This window comes from Saccopteryx leptura, chromosome 2, assembly GCF_036850995.1.
Source record: "Saccopteryx leptura isolate mSacLep1 chromosome 2, mSacLep1_pri_phased_curated, whole genome shotgun sequence".
NCBI lineage: Eukaryota > Metazoa > Chordata > Mammalia > Chiroptera > Emballonuridae > Saccopteryx > Saccopteryx leptura.
Genome location: NC_089504.1, coordinates 188,756,826 through 188,780,694, shown reverse-complemented (window position 1 = coordinate 188,780,694; position 23,869 = coordinate 188,756,826). Strand labels below are relative to the sequence as shown.

Below are 23,869 nucleotides of genomic sequence, written 5' to 3'. Positions count from 1 at the left end.
ATGGGTTTGGTGACTCGTGAGAGCTCTGCCTCTGGCCATCCCGAGTCTGGGGATGGGGAGAAGTGGTTGGGGGAGGATGTGAGCATGCCCCCTGCCACTGAGGCTGATCATGAAAGCAAGGCTTATCCCGATCCCCTGAGAGCTTGCTCTGCGTCAGGCCCTGAACAGGTCACTCTACAGGTGAGGAATCCAAGTGGTGACACTGGCATCCTAGCCTGGTCTCTGTGATGTCCCCACCACTCACCTCCTTCCCCTCTGGTCCCAAAGCCTCTGTCACTAGTGTATAGAGTCAAGTCTCCAAGTTCATGGCCCTGGGTCCCAAGGCTCGAATCTCTCTTCTATGGACTGAATGGTTGTGCCCTTCCTGAATTAATCCCATTATGGATAATATCTTTACAAGAAGAGGAAGAGACCAGAGCAATCTTTGTCTCTTTACCATGTGAGGATACAGAAGGTGGCCATCCAAAAGCTGGGAAGAGAGACCTCACCAAGGTGTTGGCACCTTGATCGTGGCCTTCAAGCCTCCTGGACTGTGAGAAAGAAATGCTTGTTGTTTGAGCCACCCAGTCTATGGTATTTTGCAGCTTGATCACCCTCCATTCTGAGGCTAGGTGTTTGACCTGCCAATCTCCCCCACCCCTTCTCTGGACAGTGCAGCCACTTCTCCAGGGCTCCACTGAGAGGGGTCCCACCCTATGAGCCCTTCTCCCCGCCTGCCTCCCATCCTCTCCTCCCTGGCTTCCAGGAAGCACTGACTACTCTTTCAGAGGATGGGGCTCATGAGCCCCCTTCCCAAATTTTCACCTTTTACCTTTCTCATCAGAATGAGAATAAACACAGGGCCTCCTCTTCTTTTTTCAGAGCTGCAAACCCTTCTGCTCTTTATACAATATCCTCATTTTCTTTGATGTCAGTTTCTAGGACATCTCAAATGCTCTTATGTAAACAAAAGAGGGAAACAGTATCAAGTCACTCATAAACTAAGAAAAATATGTACAATATTTATAAATCATAAAATCTTGAATTTGAAAAGAATCTTGGGCATCATCTAGCCTCACTCTTATGCATGAGGATGCCCACTTGGGAAGTAGGCTGGTGTGGGGGGGTGCTGTGCATTCTCTGCCAAAAACACCTTGTGTGTCTACGACTCTGAAAGTGTGTCAAGGCACTGCTGTGATTGATGAATAGGGATTCCTTTTACAGCATTACTGAACTTGGAGGTTCTGACCATGATGAGTTTTCTGACCATGATGAATTTTCTGGCATGTGTGTGCGTGTGTATGTGTGTGTGTGTGGTTAGAGAATTTTCATAGCTGAGGGCACAAGCTCCTCCTCATGCAGACCTGCTGTGTGCTGCTCATTTCCCTGAGAAAGACCCTAGGGAACCTCTGTCCCTCCTTAGCTTGAACTCAGCCTTTTCTTTGGGAAAATCTACTGTGGCCCTGGTCCACTTCAGGGCAACTGAAAATAAGCCCCTCCAGCACTTGGGTGTGTCCTGGCACCTCTTACCTCACTGTCACTTCAACCTAAGGTGACAGTTTGTCCAGGTTTGCCTGCAACTATCCCAGTTTTAAAACTGAAAGCTCTTTGTCTGGAAATATCCTCAGTCCTGGGCACACTAGGAGGATTGGTCACCTAACCTCTGTTTGCTCTTTCTCAGGCTAAACAATGAGTTCACTGAAGTGTTTGTAGTAGAGTGAGGTGTCTACATCCCCTACCGTTCTGGTCCTCCTCTCTGGCATACGCCTCAGTTTGGCAATGCTACTTTTAAATGCCGCACCTGGAACCACAGGAGATCATCAGTGTTTAGTAGACATGTCTGTCAGTGCATCCAGTTTTTGACCAACTGCACTATCATACCGTTGGCTCATAATTGCGTGTGTGATCAATTAGAACCACAGAGCTCTATTATTATTATTATTATTACTACTTATTATTAGTATTTTTGGTAAGTCAGGTTTCATCACTGGATTTGGCAATTGGCCTTTTGACCTAATGGCAGTTTGGTCTTTAATTTATTCTTCTTTAACTTTTTGGTTTGAGTAAATTGTGAGCCAGTGGCCCATCTTATTGGTGTTCTCACTTCTGTGTGTGGCTTCTGAATATCTGATAAACATTTTGTCTATGCCTTCATCCAAACTGTCTAATTAAAACATTTGAGAAAGAGCCTGGGGCACACTACTTGAGATACCCATTTAGATTAACATCAAACTGCCAGTCAATCAATAATCGTTAGTTTTCTTGTTGAGCCATTTAGAAATACATCTAATTTGTGTTTTGGCCCTCAGAGACAACGCCAGAGGCTTTGAGCACATGTTCCTGAAAACTCTATATTCCTTAGGGGCTGAAGCCTTTTACAGAAAGTCTACAGTGTCATCACTGAGTCAGCCCCATTCTGAGTGAGCACAAATGGTGGAGTCATTGACCTTGTAATTAAGTGAGCGGTTTACCCCTAGCAAAAGCCTAAGGTTCAAGTAACTGCCTTTTGCCACTCATGGGTCTCTGAGTCACCTCTCCTCACCAGTGGTTACTTAGCAAGCTCCTGGGGAGTTCAGATCAAACTGCTTAGTATTTCAAGGCTTTATTCTGTCACATAAAGGAAGTTGGTGCAGTGGGTACAGTTACCTTCAAATGTAACCTTTTATAACTTGTTTTTAACTTTTTAATTCCTTTACATGTTCCTATAACTGCAATTAACATTGAGTTAATACCTACAGAGACATGCCCAGGTCTAAAATGTATAGCTCCATGAGGCTATTTTTGTTTTTTGGGTTTTTCTTGCCTTGATTTTTAGAGAAAGAGGAAGAAAGAGAGAGACAGAAATAGAGAAAACAACTTGTTGTTCCACTTACTCATGCCATCACTGGCTGATTCTTGTCTATGTCCTGACTGGGGATCAAACCCACAACCTTGGCATATTAGAATGATGCTCTAACCAACTGAGCCATCTGGCCAGGAGCTGCTCCATGAATTTTGACAAATGTAAGGATCCATGTAGCGAGCACACCAGTCAAGATACAGATCATGTCCATCATCCCAGAAAGCTCCCCTCTCTACTTCACATGGGTCTAAGGCTCTAACACTCTGACAGGTCTTAGACATTATGCAAATATAACTCAGGGTTGAACAAATATTCTATAAAGTAAAATAAAACAAATATACATGATTTAAAAATACTTAAAAGTTTAAAACATTCCAGCTATCTCCATGGGACAGGTAACCAAGTGTTGACTACATTGTTTTCTTACAATTCCCATTACATAATTTTCTTTAACTAGTTCATTATGTCATACCAATTAAAGCACTCTGTGTTGTAACTTGTAGTATTTTTAAAAGATATATATAAAATTGAACTCAAGCCTGGACATGAGTGTCATTAGATATGCAAGGACCAATGCCATGGCATTGGCTGGCAGAATTCCCCTGTGAGGTTTGCAGCCAGCAGAGGTGTGCACAGGCGCAGGAGTGGGCATTGCCAGCCTCCACGCTGGTTTGTGTTAGCTGCTGTTTATTGGGAGATTTCCTGACTTTTGTGGCTGACATGCTTGCAGGTGTCTGGAATGTGAGTGATCTGTGTGGCCTGGACTTACACAGAATGAAGGTTTTTCTTGTTACAAGAGGTAAATTGGACTGGCCCATTCATTTTAAGTGGACAGAAGACAACTCTATATATGTCTAACTAGTAAAAAGTGTTCCACATTTATTATAATGGTGACTAGGAGAGCTCTGGGCATTTCCTTAAGTCTGATAGCCACTTATGTTCAGGGTTAGCTTTGTGTGTGCTCCCCTATGGTTAGTTCCTACTCAGGTCACTGGGTAGCAGTGAAAACATATTAGTAGAAACAACAATAATAACCCCCATCAACATGATAACCGTAGCAACCATTTACCAACTGCTCACCATGCTGGATGCTGTGCTGAGGAGTTTAGAGAGATCATTTGAATTAATCCCCAAGTGGTACTACTTACAGATGAAGCAAAACTTGGCATTAGACAGGTTAAGTAACTTGCCTAATACAATTAATTATAATACCTTAGAAGCAGAATTTGTACCAGACATACCAGTCAGTATCCTAGGAGAGGCTAGATGGCAAACTTAAATTGGGCAATTGAAGGCAAGTGTAGTAAAGATGTGGGCAGTGTAGGAAAACCATGAGGACTGCTAGGGGTTGTCTAAGGGGCAGAGGAGGAGCCTGGGAACAATAGGGCTATGTGGAGAGGGACTCTTTCAAGAGAGTCATGTCTTTGGTTGATAGTCACAGACATCATGGGGATATCCACAGATACCAGGAGAATAGAGGACCTGACCTCCCAACACTTGCCTGCCTCCAATCCACTGGATTCTCCACCAACAAACCCAGAGGAAACATGTGGTGGAGCCCTGTGCTGTAGTTGAGTATATGTATTGCAGATTTCTCCTCTCAGTATGTTTTTTTTTTCCATTTCATGTGTTTTCCACTACCTGTGTTTTTACAGTTTAATGTAATCACATCAATTTTTTCTTTCAAGGTTTGTGCTTTTTAAAAAATTGTATGAGAGAGAGAAAGAGAGAGAGAGAGACATTGATTTGTTGCTCCACTTACTTATGCATTCACTGGTTGCTTCTTGAATGTGCTCTGAGCTGGGATTGAACCTGAGTTTTGGTTTATGGGGACAATGCTCTAACTAACTGAGCTACTTGGCCAAGGCTCAAGGTTTATGCTTTTATATCTTATTTAGGAAATTCCTTTCCTGCTCAAAGGTCATAAAAATAGCCTCTAATTTTCTTCTAAGATGTTAAGAGGTTTTCCACATGGCGTCTTTGTCATCCATAATTTAGACATGTGTGTGAAAAGTGATTTTTCTCCCCAAATCAATATCCAGTTGTCCCAGCACAATTTCTTGGTCTAAATTGTAATGCCACCTTTGCCATAAATGGAGTTACACATGTGTGAGAAGCTGCATCTAGATGTTTTACTTGGTCTATCTGGTGTTGTTATTTTATAGATCTGATTATTTTAGTATGTCTAGCTTCATAATAAGTCACATTAGCTGGAAGCATGACCCCCTTCTCCTCCTTCTTCTTCACTATGTTACCAGAGAAAGGCCCCTCATCCAATGGAGCTTCTCTCTTCTTGGTTTTTGTCATGCTTGTGAGAATGAATTCAGGCGAGAGACATAGTGTCGTGTTCAAGCAAAGTTTATACACTTGGCACAAAGCACAAGCAGGCAACTCACTAGCTTGAGTGCCCTGCCTGTTGGGGGTCTTAGGAGTTATATACTCTTAGCTTCAAGGCTTTGTTTTTCTGTTTTGGGTCTAATGTGCAGGGTTTCCAAGTCTCCCCTTCCTGGATATTGGGACTGACATACAAGGTTTCAAGCCTGTCTGGACATCTGGTGATTTTGTTTTGGCAGACCTTAAGACTGCTGACTCCTATTTCAATGGGTGAGATAAACCTCTTTCAACTCCCACTCCCCTTTTCCTGCCCTGGTAACTGTCTTTCTATCTAACAAATATTTTTCTTTGCTATACTTTTGTTTCATGCTATTAATTTGAGGATGAACTTGACAACTTTCATTAAAAAAATCTTTAAAAAATCTGTTGGGGTTTTGATTAGAATTACATTGTACTTATTGATTAATTTGGAGAGAATTGGCTTATTTAAATATGAACTTTTATCGTCTATGACTATGGTAAATACATCCATGTGTTCAGATGTTCTTTAATGTCCTTCATTATAGTTTGAGTTTTCTCTGGACTTGGTACTGCTTTTGATAAATTTTCTTCCCTAGTTCAGTACTAGGTGGTTTGTTTCATTTTGTATTAAGATTGGAATCTTCTTTTCCACTACAGTTGAATTAGTTGATTCTGCTCTATATACTTTCTTCATCCGTTGATCTTGTATTTATCAACCTATTAAACCAGTGGTTCTCAACCTGTGGGTCGGGACCCTGGTGGGGGTCGAACGACCAAAACACAGGGGTCGCCTAAAGCCATAGGAAATACATATTTTATTTAAAAATGTATTGTCGCGACCCACAGGTTGAGAACCGCTGTATTAAACTGTCGTATCAGTTATAATGGTCTTTAATAATCTCTTGAATTTTCTATGTTGTGGTAGGCAATATCTAAGAAAGTTCCCAAGATTTTCGCTGTCTGGTGTACAGCCAGTTCTCAGATGGCATTGATTTATTATAACATTGATGAGAAAATAAATATTGATTCTGTGTACAGTATGCCAATTCTCCTGCATCTGCATGAGTTTTCTTTGGGTGCTTGGTTTTCTCCCATGTTACAGTAATATAATATTATAGTAATTAAATATATAGAAATATAGAAAAATATGGAAGATATAAAGAAATAAATTAGGATGTAATATTAAAAGCCATTAAGGCAAGTAAATAAGGCTATGCTGTCCGGTTAGGAATTAATCTAGTGTGTACAGCTAGATAGACAGACTCTGCCTTTCACTCAGGGCCCAGTTAGTGTGTGTGTGAAGTGATATATATATATATATGTAGCTTGATGTCATAACTCTATAAGTTAACATAAGCAAGAAGCTTCCCTAGGAACACCTTAAAAGGGCTTATGTGACATTTCAGTAAATTAAGGTAAAAAGGACTTCCTGCAAGGAACTCCCAAAAAGGTGGTTTGATGTGATAATCCTGTAGATTGACACCTGTTTGAAGTAATAGGCCAAAAAGCATACTAAAGCTAAGGGCACCCCCCTGCTGTGGAACTCTCCCAGACTCCAATGTTGAATGTGGACTGTCTCCACACCGCTCTGACCAAGGACAGCCGAGAGGAGCATGCCAGCAGGGCCCCTGTAAGCTGTACCCAGACACGCCATAGGACCTGTGAGTAATAAACTGCCTGTGTGATTCTTGTAACTAACTTGTGTGTTCTTTGTGTCTTTCCTCCGTTGGTAGTTGGTGTTGGCACTGATAAGTAGAATTCTCATGGCCGCCTCAAGAGTAGTCTCCAAGAGGCTGCCAGCCCTGCTGTTAAGCAGGAGTGTCCCACTGTGTGGGGAAGTCAAGTCAGGGACACCTGATTGACTTAGAGCTCAGGCTCTACTGGGAAAACTGGCATAGTTGGCAGGATTTGAACCTGTGGGAAAGGTAGAGTCTGCCTATCATGTCTGTACACACTAAATTAATTCCTAACCAGACAGCATAGCCTTATTTACTTGCCTTAATGGCTTTTAATATTACATCCTAATTTATTTCTATATATCTTTTCTATTTTTCTATATTTCTATATGTTTAATTACTATAACATTATATTACTGTAACATGCCAAATCCCAAACATATACGCAATGGGTTAACTAGTGTGTCTAAAATGTTCTCATCTGAGTGAATGTGTGTGTCTATGTGTGAGTGGCCCTGTGACAGAAGGGTGTCCTGTCCAGGGTGACTCCCACCTTGTGCCCTGAGCTGCCAGGGGAATAGGCTCTGGAAATCTATGACCCTGAACTGGAATTAGTGCATTGGAAAATAATGATCTGGCTTGTTTTTATTAATCTTTCTTAAATGTGTATGTAGCTTACACTTATTTTAGTATGCATTTGTTTCCTCTATGTCGTTTCGTGGCTTGAAGGCATAAAATAATGTTCCATTGTCTGGATGGACCACTAGTTTATCCATTTGCCTATTGAAGAACATCTTGGTTGTTTCCAAGATTTGGTAATTGTGAATGAAGCTGCTATAAACCCCTGTATATAAATTTTTGTGTGGCTGTAAGTTTTCAACTTCTTTTGGTAAATACTAAGGAGCATAATTGTTGGACCATGTGGTAAGCCTGTGTTTATAGCTTCATAAGAAACTGCCAAACTGTCGTTCAAAATAGCTGTGCCATTTTGAAAGATTGCTGCTTTTTCCAGTGATTGATTTTTTTTTTTACTGATTCAATTTATTTATTTATTTATTTGTGTGGGGGTGGGTAGGAAGGGAGAGAGATGCAAAGTATCAACTTGTAGGTGCAGCACTTTAGTTGTTCATTGATTGCTTTTCAAATATGCCTTGACCAGGAGCTCCAGCTGAGCCAGTGAAACCTTGCTCAAGGCAGCGACCTTGGGCTTCAAGCCAGTGACCTTTGGTCTCAAGCCAGCAACCTCACACTCAACCTGCTGAGCTGTCCCTCAGGCTACATGAGCTAGTGTTAAGCTGATGACCCTGGGGTTTTGAACCTTGAACCTCAATGTCCTAGGTTGACCACTTATCCACTGTGCTACCACTGATTATGTTTATTCAATTTGTTTTTAAATGCATTCAGATTTCTTTAAGATTTTTATTCTGAGTTGTTTGGTTTTTTTATATTTTTTCAGAAAATTATTTACTGCATCTAATTATTTACAGTCATATTGTTCTTAGTATTTTTCATAAAATTAAAAATTGTCTACACCAGTTTTTATATTTAATTTTGATATTGACTATTGACTATGTGATTCCTCATTTATTATTGACCAGTTTTGTTAGTTATATCCATTTTAGAAGTCTTTGTAGAATCAGCCTTTGATTTTATTAAACTTATTTAGTTATCATTTTTATTTATTTTTTTCTTTAATTTTTATTAATTTTATTGTGTTAACATGGATTAAAGTGTCCCACTCAATATAACACCCTCACCCCACCCCATGTCCCCCATTATACCCCTATGTTTCCTCCTCCTAACTCCCTTCTCCCCTTTCCTCTGAGATTTGTTGTCCTGTTATCTGTATCTATGTAGTATTATGTATACATAATTTCACTAATCTCTTTACCTTCTCTGAGCCCATCCCCTCATCCCCCTTCCCTCTGACTGCTGTCCCTCTGCTCCCTGTGACCCTGCTTCTGCCTCTATTCCATTCCTCAGTTCAGTCTGTTCATTAGATTCCACATATAAATGAGACCATGTGAAATTTTTCTTTCTCTTCCTGGCTTATTTCACTTAGCATAATAATCACCAGGTATATCCATGCCATTTCAAAAGGTAAGATTTCCTTCTTTTTCACAGCCACATAGTATTCCATTGTATATATGTACCACTGCCTTTTTTTTTTTTTTTTTACAGAAACAGAGAGAGTCAGAGAGAGGGATAGATAGGGACAGACAGACAGGAACAGAGAGAGATGAGAAGCATCAATCATCAGTTTTTCGTTGCACATTGAGATGCCTTAGTTGTTCATTGATTGCTTTCTCATATGTACCTTGACCGTGGGCCTTCAGTGGACCAAGTAACCCCTTGCTCGAGCCAGCGACCTTGGGTCCAAGCTGGTGAGCTTTTGCTCAAACCAGATGAGCCCCCGCTCAAGCTAGCGACCTCGGGTTCTCGAACCTGGGTCCTCTGTATCCCAGTCTGACATTCTATCCACTGCACCACCACCTGGTCAGGCTGTACCACAGCTTTTTGATTCATTCGTCCACTGAGAGACACTTAGGCTGTTTCCAGATCTTGGCTATTGTGAACAATGCTGCAATAAACATGGGGGTGCACTTCTTTTGAATCGATGATATGGTATTCTTAGGATATATTCCTAACAGTGGAATAGCTGGGTCAAAAGGCAGTTCTATTTTTAATTTTTTGAGGAAATGCCATACTGTTTTCCACAGTGGCGGCTCAAGTCTGCATTCCCACTAGCAGTGCAGGAGGGTTCTCTTTTCTCCACACCTTCGCCAGCACTTATTCTGAGTTGATTTGTTAATGAGCGCCATTCTGACAGGTGTGAGGTGGTATCTCATTGTGGTTTTAATTTACATTTCTCTGATGATTAGTGACATTGAACATTTTTTCATATTCCTATTGGTAATCTGTATGTCCTCTTTGGAGATGTATCTATTCAGTTTCTTTTGCCCATTTTTAAATTGGATTTTTTACTTTCTGGTGTTGAGTTTTAGAAGTTCTTTAAAAATCTTGGTTATTAACCCCTTATCAGAAGTATCGGCAAATATGTTATTCTATTTTGTGGGTTGTCTTTTTATATTTTTCATGGTCTCTTTTGCTGTGCAAAAGCTATTCAGTTTGCTATAGCTCCATTTGTTTATTTTGTCCTTTATTTCACTTTCTCGTGGACATAAATCGGCAAAAATATTGTTACAAGAGATATCAGAGAGTTTACTGCCTATGTTAACTTCCATTAAATTTGTGGTTTTGCAACTTACATTTAAGTCTTTTATTTATCTTGAATTTATTATTGTGAATTGTGTAATTTCATCTAGTATCATTATTTTTCATGTACCTGTCCAATTTTTGCAACACAATTTATTAAAGTGACTGTTGTTACTCCATTGCATGCTCTTACCTCTTTTGTCAAATATCAATTGACCATAAAGATGTGGGTTTATTTCTGGGTTCTCTGTTCTGTTCCATTGATCTATATGCCTGTTCTTATGCCAGTACCAAGCTGTTTTTATTACAATGGCCTTGTAGTATAACTTGATATCAGGAAGTGTGATACCTCCCACATTGTTCTTCATTTTCAAGATTGCTGAAGCAATCAGTGTTCTTTTTGGTGTCATATAAATTTTGGGAATATTTGTTTTATATCTTTAAAGTATGCCATTGATATTTTATTATTTATTCATTTACTTACTTACTTATTTATTTATTTTTTGTGGCACAGACAGAGAAAGGGACAGATAAGGATAAACAGACAGGAAGGGAGAGAGATGAGAAACATCAATTCTTCATTGCAGCTCCTTAGTTGTTCATTGATTGATTTCTCATATGTACCTTGACCAGGGGTGCTACAGTAGACCAAGTAACCCCTTGCTTGAGCCAGCGACCTTGGGCTCAAGCTGGTGAGCCTTGCTCAAACCAGATGAGCCCATGCTCAAGCTGGCGACATCTGGGTCTCGAACCTGGGTCCTCCACAGCCCAGTCCGACACTCTCTCCACTGCGCCACCGCCTTGTTGGTGCCACTGATCTTTTAATATGAATTGCACTGAATTTATAGATTGCTTTGGGTAATATAGACATTTTAATGATGTTTATTCTTCCTATCCATGAACATGGTAAATGCTTCCACTTGTTTGTATCTTCCTTGTTTTTTTTTTTTAATCAATGTTTTATGATTTTCCGAGTACAAGTCTTTTACCTCCATTGTTAAATTTATTCCTAGGTACTTTATTATTTTTTTGTAGCAATTGTGAAGGGGATTGTTTTCTTGATTTCTCTTTCAGACTGTTTATTATTGGTGTTTAAAAATGCCACTGAATTTTGAAAATTAACTTGATATTCTGCAACCTTGCTGAATTCATTTATCAGATCTAGTAGTTTTATGACTGAGACTTTAGAGTTTTCTATGTACAGTATCATGTCATCAGCAAATAATGATAGTTTTACTTCTTCTTTTCCAATTTGGATGCCTTTTATTTCTTCTTCTTGTCTGATTGCTGTGGCTAGGACTTCCAGAACTATGTTGAATAAGAGTGGTGAAAGGGGGCACCCCTGCCTTGTTTCTGATCTTAAGGGCATTGCTTTTAAGTTTTGCCGATTAAGTATGATGTTGGCTGTCACTTTGTTCTATATAATCTTTATTATGTTGAGGTGTGTTCCCTGTATTCACACTTTGCTCAGAGTTTTGATCATAAATTTGTGCTGGATTTTACCAAGTGCTTTTTCTGCATCTATTGATGTAATCAAGTGATTTTGATCCTTCCTTTTGTTTATGTGATGAATCACATTTATTGAATTGTGAATATTGTACCATGTTATTTAATAACATGTTATTTAGCCTCCAAGAGTTTGAATGTTTTTCAGTTTTTTTTTATTGTAGTTGATTTCTAGTTTTATGTCATTTTTATCAAAGAAGATGCCTGATATGATCTGAATCTTCTTAAATTTATTAAAATTTGTTTTATGTTCTAACTTGTGGTCTTTCCTATAGAATGTAACCATGAACACTTAAAGCAAATGTATATTCTGCTGCTTTGAGATAAAAGGTTCTAAAGGTATCAATTAAATCCAGTTGGTCTAGTGTGTCAATAAGGCTGCTGTTTCTTTGTTAATTTTCTGTCTGGAAGATCTATCCATTGATTTTAGTGGGGTATTAAAATCCCCTACTGCGCCTGACCTGTGTTGGCACAGTGGATAAAGCGCCAACCTGGAAATGCTGAGGTCGCCGGTTCAAAACCCTGGGCTTGCCTGGTCAAGGCACATATGGGAGTTGATGCTTCCAACTCCTCCCCCCTGTCTCTCTCTCTTCTCCCTCTCTCTGTCTCTGTCTCTCTCTCCCTTTCTCTCCTCTCTAAAATGAATAAATTAAAAAAAATCCCCTACTGTTATAGTACTGCTGTTGATCTTGCTCTTTATGGCTATCAAAATCTGCTTAATATATTTAGGTGCTCCTATATTAGGCACATAAATATTTACAATGGTTAAATCCTCCTGTTGGATTGCTCCCTTTATCATTATATAGTGACCTTCTTTGTCCCTTACTATAGCCTTTGTTTTAAAGGCTATTTTGTCAGATATAAGTATTGCTACCCCAGGTTTTTTTATTGCTATTGGCATGAAATACATTTTTCCATCTCTTCACTCTAAGTCTATGTGTATTTTTTATTCTGAGATGGATCTCTTGTAGACAGCATACATATGGGTCTTGTTTTCTTATTTATGCAACTACCATATGTCTTGCAATTTGAACATTTAATCCATTTATATACATTTAAGGTTATTATTGATAGTACTTATCTATTGCCACTTTATTCTTTAATTCTACAATTTTTTTTTTCTCAATTTCTTTTTTCCTTTGCTTTTTTTTTATACCAGGCTCCTTAACATTTCTTGCAGTGCTGGTTTGGTTGTAATGAATTCCTTGAGTTCTTTTTGTTTTGTGTGGGAAAATTTTTATTTTTCCCTCAATTTTAAATGATAGTCTTGCTGGATAGAATAGTCTTGGTTGTAGGTTCTTGATTTGCATCACTTTGAATATTTCTTGCCAATCCCTTCTGGCCTCAAGTGTTTCTGTTGAGAAGTCAGATGTCATCCTTCTGGGGCCTCTGTAGGTAATTAACTGATTTTCTCTTGCAGCTTTTAGTATTCTTTCTTTGTCTCTTATCCTTGGCATTTTAATTATGATGTGTCATGGTGTAGGCTTCCTTGGGTTTCTCTTTAATGGAACTCTCTTTGCTTCTTCAACTTGTGTGACTTTTTATTTCATCAATTTAGGGAAATTTTCTGCTATAATTTCTTCAAACAGATTCTCTATCCCTAGTTTTTTCTCTTCTTCAGGAACCCTATGATGAGGATGTTGTTTCTCTTCAAGTTGTCACAGAGCTCTCTTAGAGTTTCCTCAGTTTTTCTGATCCTCTTTTCTTTTTGCTGCTATGCTTCTGTGCTTTTGTTTATCTTGTCCTCTAAATCAGTGGTCCCCAACCCCTGGGCCGCAGACCAGTATTGGTCCATGGGCCATTTGGTACCAGCCCGCAGAGAAAGAATAAATAACTTACATTATTTCCATTTTATTTATATTTAAGACTGAACAATGTTTTACTTTTAAAAAATGACCAGATTCCCTCTGTTACATCCGTCTAAGACTCACTCTTGACTCGTCTCGTAAGTTTGACAATTATATTTAAAAATACCACAGTTTTTATGCCAGTTGCATAATTTTATTTTGTGCCTTTATCTGTTCCACCCTAAAGGCTGGTCTGTAAAAATATTTTCTGACATTAAACCAGTCCGTGGCTCAAACAAGGTTGGGAACCACTGCTCTAAATCACTGATTTGATCCTGTGCTTCATCCAGCCTGCTGTTGATTCCTTTTAGTGCTGTCTTCATTTCTGACATTGTAATTGTCATTTCTGACTGGTTCTTTTTTATGATTTCAGTGTCCTTTTTGATGCTTGCTATCTCTTTATTTAGTTGCTCATTATGTCCATCCATTGTTGCTCATTATGTCCATCGATTGTTGCTCCTTGAGCATCCTGAAAATCATTGTTTTAAACTTTGCATCTGGTAGTTTAGTTACTTCCATTTCATTTAGTTCTTTTTCTGGGGATTTCTCTTGTTGATAATTTGGGTCACATTTCTTTGTCCGCCTATATTGTTTGTGTATTAGGTAGCACTGTCTGACCCTCATCAACCTTTTTGGAGCTACAAACAATCCAGAGTTTGTGGCTGCCTGTGCTGAGCCCAGGTGCACATGAAAATACTGAACTGCACACTTTGACTGGCTTTTACACACACTGAGCTTGGGGGAAGGTCTGCTTAAAAGGCCAAAATTCTCTGAGTCTCATTTCCTGCAGCCTCTGTCTGCTGGCTGCTTTGTGGACTTGGCCACTGAAAAAAACCCTGTGGTAACTCAGTGATCAGGAAGTGTGATGGGTGTGGCTCGGCCCCAGGTATCAGTGTGTCTAGACTTTTTTCAAAGACCTCAGTACAGTGTGGCCTCCAGGATTCTGGCAGGTGTGGCCTCTGAGGCCCAGAGTTGTGGTTTGCTCACAGTCCAGACAACCCCAAAAAGGGAGTCACTGAGGTGCCCCCTGCTTCCTGGCCTCTCAGAATGACCATGGATGAGGCAGGAGAGACTCCTGAAGGTGGAGTAGTTGCTTTTCCTCAGGTTGATGCCACATGAAGGGGACTGCTCCACCCAAGAAAGATGGTGACTGCAGTATTGGAGAATGACTCAGCACAGGGGCTCCTGTGGCCATCCCTCACAGTGTCTCTCCCGGGGCCTCCAACTTTATACTCTCCTCATGCAACTCTAGTCCTCTCAGCTCTCCCTGCACCGGAGCCCTGGGTAAGTGGCTGTGAATTAGGTTTTCTGTGCTGGCCCTTGAAGATGGAGCCTGCTTCTCTGAGAGCTCCTTCTTTTTTTCTCAGACAGAAACTTGGCTCTTTTCACCTTTAAATGCTGTGTAGGCACCTCTTCTATGCTCTGGGGTTCTATGCTGGGGCTTCTGGCCTGGTGTTGAGCACCTACACCTCTCAGTGCGAACCTCCCCATGGTGAGAGTCCCTCCAGACTTTCACCCACTTGCTCCTGGTAGCAGGGCTGCCCTGTCCACATCTCTGCCCTTTCTACCAGTCTCAGTGTGGCTTCTTCTGTAATCCTTGGTTATAGACTCCTCTTTGTTTAGTCCAAAGTTGGTGTTTTATAGTGATCATTCTTAAATTAAATTGTAATCCAATTTGGTCCTGGAAAATGGCATTTGGAACATCTGCCTACTCTGTTGCCATCTTGGAATCTCTTATTTATTTCTGTTCTTACATTTGTAGCCTCTTCCTATTTGTTTTGTTTATTATTTTTATAATTTCTTGAACTGAGTGCTTAATTTTAAAATTTTTAATTATTTGTAAGATTTTATTGATTTATTTGGGGGTGGGGAGAAGAAGGGAGGTGTTGGAAGCATCAACTCATGGTAGTTGCTCCTTGTATGTATGCTGTTTGACTGGGCAAGCCTGGTGTTTTGAACTGGTGACTTCAGGATTCCAGATTGATGCTCTGTCCACTGCACCACAACAAACCAGGCTTTAGTTTTTAGTTTTTCTTTCCTAATCTAGCTAATCTTTCCCAGTTACACATCAACTGCATTCCATATGACTCACAGTATTTTCTGGCACCCAATTTTAAATATTTTGCAATTTTAAAAGTGATTTATTTTAATTTACTAAATATGTAGAAAACATTTTTATTTTCCAAATATATTGGTTCATTTAAAAAATTTTGTTTTTGATTATATTTTCTTAGGGTTAGAGAACTTCATTTACACAGTATCGAGTTTTCGTAATTAGTGAAAAACAAAATTCCTTTTGCTGTTTGTCAGAGGTCAATTTTTATAAATTTTCAACTTTTTAAAATGTTTCAAGTGTGACAGAAAAAAAATGTGTCCCTAGTGTTGGGTACATGGTTTACCTCAAATACCTGAAATCTTGATTCCTTTTTGGTATCCCTACAGGGTAGTTTCACTTTTCTTAGATAACAGTGCTTTGGCCATATTAATATAATGGATCATCTCAGTTTAATATAAATATTAATGCTATTTCTGTCAGTGAAGGAGGCTTGGACCCCCCTACTCAAATCATTATTTGAATTTATGTGAAAAAAACTTACTCTCTTTATTCATGGTTGCAGTTGGATAACAAACTCCCTGGACACCCATGGTGTTGGGGGAAACATATATTTAGGTCTATAGTTTTTCTAGCATCATTTTTATGGAGGGGTTTTACAGGGAGTTCTATGCAGTGATTAGAAATCTGAGGGGTGAATATATTAATGAACATTTGGTTGGATGATATAGAAGTGACAATTATAAGATGTACAAGCTTAGGTTATATATTTTATAATTAATATGTGTAACAGTATAAATTTAGGTTTTCATTGTAGTATTTAACCAAGCACCTATTTCTAATACTGCTTTTGAGCTTGATAGAAACTCTTCAATCACATAATATTTTATAATTACATTTTACAACTTCTAGCCAACTGGTTGCAGGTATTAATTAGGTCACTCAGAGCTATTTTAGGTAACTTATTCCATATTTGAGATATTGGGAACTGAAAGAAATTATTTGCTGTCAATTTGTGCTACTCTCTATAGAAACCTAAATTGCTTTGACTAAAATAGATTGGCCATGTACAAATAGTTTGAGAATTTTCCTTCTGCTTTTTAAAAAAGTAAATTTTATAGTATGTGCTACAGGGACTCTTCAATTTTCTTTACTATGACATTTTCACATCCTTCTGATTTGATTGCAATTTATTTGATCTGTCATTCCTACAAGTAAAAGGCCATTGATGACTTTAGCTGACCCAAATTTGGGAATATATTCAATAATTATCTGAATGAAGGAACCGTGCCCCCAAATTATAGTGTACCATATTGGGAGGAAGTAGGATTGGAGTAAGGTAGAGTCTTTTTTTTATGTGCTAAGAACAATATTGCCCTTTGACTTCTTAATGAAGGAAAATCATACTTATTGCTTAGACCATTTATTTAATAAGAGTGTGTATTTAATTTATTTTAATCCATCATAGTTCTGATCAATTACTTCTTTTTGAGAGAGAGAGACAGGAATGCCTTCATTCTTCAAGACAGAGAGGAAAGAGATAAGAAGCATCAATTGTAGTTATGACACTTTAGCTGTTCATTGATTGCTTCTCATATGTGCCTTGAATGGGGGGTGGGGGTGGGGAGGCTCAAGCCAAGCCAGTGACCTCTTGCTCAAGCCAGTGACCTTGGGCTTCAAACCAGTGACCTTGGGATTATGTCGATAATCCCATGCTCAAGCCAGTGACCCTGCACTTAAGCTGGTAAGCCTGCACTCAAACCTGATGAGCCTGCACTCAAGCCAGAGACCATGGGGTTTCAAACCGGGGACCTCAACATCCCAGGCTGATGTTCTATTCACTGTGCCATCCATCACTGGTCTGGCTGATCAATTACTTCTTGATTCCTTTATTTTTCTCAGATCATGAAAGAAGATGGGTGGAAGATCTCCACTAAAACATGCCGAGTGTGCCCTACCCTTCTGAGTTGGCTTCCCCATCCCTGCCAGCTCATCTTCTTCCTGTAACTCAGAATGACACCTTGTGACCTTTATCAATGTTTCTGTCAATTATGTTAATCTTTATGAAAGATTAATCTTACTGTTTGATAGACAGGATTATCTGTCTATACTACCCCCCTCCCAAATCATTGTTCTATACACATTGTAGATGCCCCATGAACTGGCTGGTTCAGAAAGAAGTAATAATACTACTAATGATTACTAACATTTTTTGAAAAATTACTGATCTAAGAGCTTTAGATGGGCTCTTACTTTATCCTTAGGTCAATCCTGTGAGGAGAGAGCAGATCCTTTATTCTGAAGTTTAGAGCTCAGCAGGTATGAACCGTCACTGACTATTGCTCTGCCGGCTATACCATTCAGATTATTTATTTTCTTGTTCGCTAATATTCTACTATTTTTCTGTCTCTGACCTTGAAATGTGAGGTAATTTGATTGCCTTGAGAGAATCGTTCTTGAAGATATAAAAATAATTTAAAAAATAACTCTCTTTTACTTTGCTGTGATCACAGGGATTTTTTCTTTCATCACTGGCATCATGTCCAGAATGGGCATATTTGATTGGATTGTCTTGTAACAGGTGACAAAGGATGGAGAAAGAGAGACAGTCTTAAGCTAGAAGGGAAGACTGATTTGTGAAATAAATGAACCAATGACCAGAACTACAGTTTCCAATGCACCAAGTGCTGCATACTGGAGAGAACATGAGCTCTGGGATTAGACCAGGTCTGAAAATAGCATCTGCTTCTTACTGATGATGTCACACTGGGCATGTTACATAAGCTCTCTCAGCCTTGGTTGCCCTTAGGACAAAAAAGCAGAAAAGAAAAAAGTTTTGGTGGTAAATGAAATCTCATACATAAGGAAAGTAGGTTACAACAACATAATAAGTTAAATTGGAGCACTATTGTGACTGCAAGTCCTTAAAGACACTTCACTCTAGTACTGCTAACCATGGGAACTTTTCCTGGCACTCATGTTTTTGTGCACCTCTCTGCCCATAATTTTCTCTAGAAGAAGCCAGGACCCCATGGCGGGTAGCTGATTGAATGTCTTGGCCTGAGAAGACCGCAGGATTGTCTGGAGCAAAACAAGAATGATTTCCAGGGCTTCAGTGGCTGTGCTAAAAGAACTAGGGGTTGACCTGGAGAGCCCACCACCTGCCTTTGGCCTTAGGACTATCACAAAGAAAATGGTAATTACAGTTAATTGGGAAAGTTGAATTTGTAAACTGCTAGTGATATGTAAAAGACAAAAGTTTATATAAAGTGAAGAAAAAAAAATGATAGAAGAGTGAATGCCATGGTGTGTTTTTAATGTAGGATTTTTTGTAATAATTAGGAGAACAGTAACACATGCGTGCTTTTGTTCTTCTCTTGGGCTGTGTCTACTTACAAACACTGGGTAGACTGCATACAGGTACTTGTTTCTGACTGTGTGAAGACAGGAGAACACGACTGGACCGGCTCTGGTGCTGATAGGGTGGGTGGGCTCTGTGTTGGTGGAGGGTGAACTACTGGCTTTCTGCAAGGCAGTGGGGTCAGGAGGGAGCTTGGAAGCCTTCAACATCCTAGCACCTAATTCTCTATGTCTGCAATACCGCCAGTGAGTTTGCTTTTCTCCACTGGACTCTGAGTGATACAGCTTGCCTCTTCTTTAGGCCTGGGATATTTGTATATTAAGCGAATTACAGTTTGACAAGCAGGATATAAACTTTCTCTTTAAATGAGTACTTAACTTTTGTTACCTTCCTCTTTTTGGATGGTAAAGAGCTGTGTGGTACATTCTGGCTATGAGGGCAACTTTCTCCAGGGCTGAGAGGCACCATCCCTCTTCTCTCCTTGAAATGAAGATTGGATTGTTGGGTCTGATGAAGAGTGAGTGCCACTTGCCCTTGAGGACTCATGATGTCATGTCAATGACTGCATGATGATGTCAGTTGCTAACAATTAGGGCTCACAACTGAGGGGATTGAGAACTTCCCCAAGAGGCCAACAATAGACATTGTGAGGGGAAAGAAGAGACCAAAGCTTTGGCTCAGTGGATAAAAGTGGTAATGGGCAGAAGACAAGAGAGGCCAGGAAATCCAGGAGGAACCAGGCACCCTGGAGCTGTGAGAGTGATCCTTGAACGGGGGCCTAGAAGTAGCCTCACTTGGGTCATGTACATCACCAGAGCCATGATGGACTTTAGCCCCAAATAGGTGCTGCCCAGGATTTGTGCTATATAGATTTCACAGTCTTCTTTCTGTCACTCTGCCTGAAGGACCCCGACACTGAGACAGAAGTCTTGCCGCAGTCGCATCCATCATCACAGCCTGAAAACTGTTTCATACTGGGCACAGCCAGCTTCTCCTGACTCTTCAAACAACCATGTGTTTTCCACGACAGCTCAGAGTTTGAGAAGAAAAGCCATCTTAAATAAAAGAAGTAAGCCAGAAATGGTGGTGGTTTATTTCAGAGGCAAGGGGCAAAGTCCGCACTAACTGGCCGAGGGCTGTGAGGAATGAGGAGTGTACTGCGGCTCTGCGGGGCTGGTCTGCTGTCCCAGACATCAGTCAGAGCCATGCAGCATGGAAAGCAAGGAGACATTTTCTTGTCTGTTAAGGTGAATAAAGGTTTAAGTGGCATTTTACATGGCTTCTTGGTCAGGGAGAGGCTCTCTAACATTAGGAAAATTTGGGACCCTGGCCAGATAGCTCGGTTGGTTAAAGCATCATCCCAAAGCACAGAGTTGCTGGTTTGACCTCTGGTCAGGGCACACATAGTAACGAATTGATGTTCCCGTCTCTCTCTTTCCTTCTCTCTCCGTTCCTCTCTTTCTCTCTCAAATCAATAAAATAAACATTAAAGAAAAAAAAGAAAGATTTAGGAAGCTCAGTTATCTTGAGTAGACTGCTTAACATTTGCCTAATGTTTGAACGCTTCAGTCAAAATAACTGAGTACCCTTTAGCACTACAAGTCTTTGATGATTCTCTTTCTTTTTGAAGCATGGAGGTGCATGGATTCATGTATTCAAACACTATTCCATTCTAGAGAATAAGATAAGTGTACGTCTTTACTTCATTTGGGGTAGAGATTTGCATGCTGATTATAGCCTTTGCTGGAGACATGAGAGTCATCCTAGATATTACATTATAAAGGATGGAACAACATGCTACCATTTATTAATGCATCAAGCATTTATTGAGGACCTGTGAGGTACTTGTGCCAGGCATTAGGAAATAACACTCTGAGCAAACAAATGTGGGTCTTGCCCTTATGGAGGTCATAGCTTAAGTGGAAGAGGAAGACATTAAAGCATCATGCACATGACTGCATAATTGTGTATTGTGATAAATTTTCAAGGGAAAGATACTTGGTGCTGGGAAAGGTAAAGCAGTGTGGGGCAGGAAGTATATTGAGGATCAGACCTTTAGGCTGAGACCTGAAGTACTAGTGTGTGACAGACAAAAGGGTAAAGAGGAGAAGGAGTTTCTGACAGAGGGAACAGTCTGTACAGAGAGTTCCTGACAGAGGAATGGCCTGTATACTCTGTGGTGGGAAACTACCCTATGGAATTCTTATGGCGCTTATAGAAGTACAGTGTGCAGGAGCAGGAAGCAGAAGATGGTGGTAGAGAATTGGGCAGGAGTTGATAGCAAGCCCTGAAGACCCTATTATGATTTGGTCTTTCTTCTAAGATTGACGTGAGGCCAGAATGCTTAAGCAGAGCACAAGGCAGAATGCTTATCCAGACTGTGTCTGTGTAGGGTCACTCTGGCTGCCCTGCTGAGAGCATATGGGAACATGCAGAGTGGTTGCTGGAAAGAAGCTCCATGAAGAGGTGTTGCCGTGACACTTGGCACTCAGAATTGGTTGCTCCCCCCCCCCCCATGCTGTCCACCAGCTTGGAAGACATCAGGTTATATAATATTTGTAGCAATGACCTTTCTCAGCAACTCAGTTCCCTGGGCCTATGGTAGGGCTTTGAGGGGCTTCCAAGGTTTCAAAAGCACCCCAAGAGTGCTCAATATTATTATTATTACTGACTCAAAGGGCAGGAGGCCTCCTGAATCATAATGGCCATGACCCGCTGTCTCTCGCATGCCTTTTGGGGGTGTTTTGTTTGGGTCTCTCCAGCCCTAACTCCACCTTGCCAGAGAACATGATCCTGCAAAGCTTGAGGGGGTATGGCTCTGGGCCGTGCCTTGAGCAATCTTAATACTTTATGAAACTGATTTCTATTTTCCCTTTCAATGACCTGAAGAACTCTTACTTACATCATTTTAGGATTAATTATGAGTTTCGAGGCAATGTCCAAGTAAGCTGATATGCTGTCTCTCAAACTTAATATGGAGAAATGAAGCTATTTTTCTTGGGTGGAATTATTAGTGGAACTATTACTTTTTTGTACTGTTAATTTTTCATCACAAAATAATGAATGGTACCAACAAAATAGTATGGTATAAACCTTCTGGAGATTAAAACTAGTTTTAAGGAATCTGAGTAAGATTTAGGACAACATGTATCACTACATCTTCGATTCAGCAATCAGAATAGTTTATTTTGGAACAAATTGTATTTCAGAAGTACTTTGTTCTTCTCTAATTCGAGAAAGATTCTCATCCTATCAAAAGAGAACAAATCCAATCTGACCACCATCTTGGATCCTGTGGAAGGAAGCCTGTCAGAAACAGGGCTTCTAAAGAGGTAGCTATGGTACCCTGGTCAGTAGTGCAGTGGATGGAGCACTGGGGTCACTGGCTTCACCCCCAAGGTCACCAATTCAGGCCCCAGTCAAGGCACATATGAGAATCAATCAATGGCACAACTAAGGGGAACAACAAGTTGATGCTTCTCTCTCTCTTTCTCCCCCCCCCTCCTTCTATCCTCCTTCCTCTCTCTCAAAAATAAAATAAAATAAAATAAAATAAAATAAAATAATAAAATAAAATAAAATAAAATAAAATAAAATAGTGATAGCTATGTTGGGGAGGCTGTGACCAAGGCCATTTTTGCTGGCTATCAGCAAGGTTTCCAGAACCAGAGGGAGAATACAACTATTCCTAAAAATTAAAGGTGTTTATGCCCAACATAAAACTGAATTCCATTTGGGTAAGAGATGTGCTTATGAGCATAAAATGTAACTCAGTGACTCTAGGTAGCAAACTGAACAAGACCAGAGAGGCATCTGGAGAAAGGTCACTGGTGCCCATAGACACTGTAGCTTGATTCCTGTTAAAGTTCAAAGCACCCTTCCTCCTAAGGCCATTACACACTCAATCTGTGTGATGCTGTACCCCTCAAGAATTTAAATTTATTGAAAAGTGACTAAACAAAATTGTGGATTTTTTTCTTTTGAAAAAACAAAAGGTTTCAGTTTCTAATGTATCAGAAAGGCCTCAGATTGGGACATGGAGCTTTGAGATGAGGGTGACAGGGTTTTCCCTCCTGATCTGCCCATGGGTTATCAGCCTGTCTGGAATGTCCTTTCCCTCACCCTCTGCTCCACGTCCCTAGTGGTCACTGGGGAGCTCTGCTTCACTCCCCATGGGGCTTCCTGTGTCAGTGGTGTCCTTTCTTTTATTTTTTTGGTGGGCCATTACCTTTATTTTTTTTCCCATTACACTATAATTTTTTTTAATTAATTTTAATGGGGTGACATTGATAAATCAGGGTACATATGTTCAGAGAAAACATCTCTAGGTTATTTTGACATTTGATTATGCTGCATTCCCATCACCCAAAGTCCAATTGTCTTCCGTCACCTTCTAACTGGTTTTTTTTGTGCCGCTCCCCTCTCCCAAACCCCTCCCTCTCCTCGCCCCCACCCCATAACACCCACACTTTTGTCCATGTCTCTGAGTCTCATTTTTATGTCCCACCTATGTATGGAATCATATAGTTCTTATTTTTTTCTGATTTACTTATTTTGCTCAGTATAATGTTATCAAGGTCTATCCATGTTGTTGTAAATGATCCAATGTCATCATTTCTTATGGCTGAGTAGTATTCCATAGTATATATGTACCAAAACTTTTTAATCCACTCATCCACTGACAGACACTTGGGCTGTTTCCAGCTCTTCGCTATTGTGAACAATGCTGCCATAAACATGGGGGTGTATTTCTTCTTCTCAAACAGTACTATGGTGTTCTTGGGGTATATTCCTAAAACTGGTATAGCTGGGTCAAAAGGCAGTGTGATTTTTAATTTCTTGAGAAATCTCCATACTGTTTTCCACAGTGGCTACACCAGTTTGCATTCCCACCAGCAGTGCAGGAGGGTTCCCTTTCCTCCACATCCTTGCCAGCACTTATTCTGTGTTGTTTTTTTGATGAGCGCCATTCTAACTGGTGTGAGGTGATATCTCATTGTGGTTTTAATTTGCATTTCTCTAATGATTAGTGAT

General features: G+C 40.0%; 1 pseudogene; it reads left to right on the top strand.

The window, feature by feature from the left end:
* Positions 1 to 22,772, top strand: LOC136391742 (large ribosomal subunit protein eL33 pseudogene; annotated as a pseudogene).
* The last annotated feature ends 1,097 nt before the right edge of the window (positions 22,773 to 23,869 follow it).